Source organism: Colobus angolensis, unplaced genomic scaffold, assembly GCF_000951035.1.
Source record: "Colobus angolensis palliatus isolate OR3802 unplaced genomic scaffold, Cang.pa_1.0 Scaffold523, whole genome shotgun sequence".
Classification (NCBI taxonomy): domain Eukaryota; kingdom Metazoa; phylum Chordata; class Mammalia; order Primates; family Cercopithecidae; genus Colobus; species Colobus angolensis.
This window is the reverse complement of record NW_012118744.1, coordinates 572052-572419: the sequence shown is the minus strand read 5'-3', so window position 1 is coordinate 572419 and position 368 is coordinate 572052.

The window sequence follows — 368 nt, the reverse complement described above, 5'->3', positions numbered from 1 at the left end:
AGATCCCATTTGTCAATTTTGGCTTTTGTTGCCAATGCTTTTGGTGTTTTAGACATGAAGTCCTTGTCCATGCCTATGTCCTGAATGGCATTACCTAGGTTTTCTTCTAGGGTTTTTATGGTTTTAGGTCTAATATTTAAATCTCTAATCAATCTTGAATTAATTTTCATATAAGGAGTAAGGAAGGATCCAGTTTCAGTTTTCTATTCATGGCTAGCCAATTTTCCCAGCACTGTTTATTACATAGGGAATCCTTTCCCCATTCCTTGTTCTTCTCAGGTTTGTCAAAGATCAGATGGCTGTAGATGTGTGGTATTATTTCTGAGGGTTCTGTTCTGTTCCATTGGTCTATATCTCTGTTTTGGTAC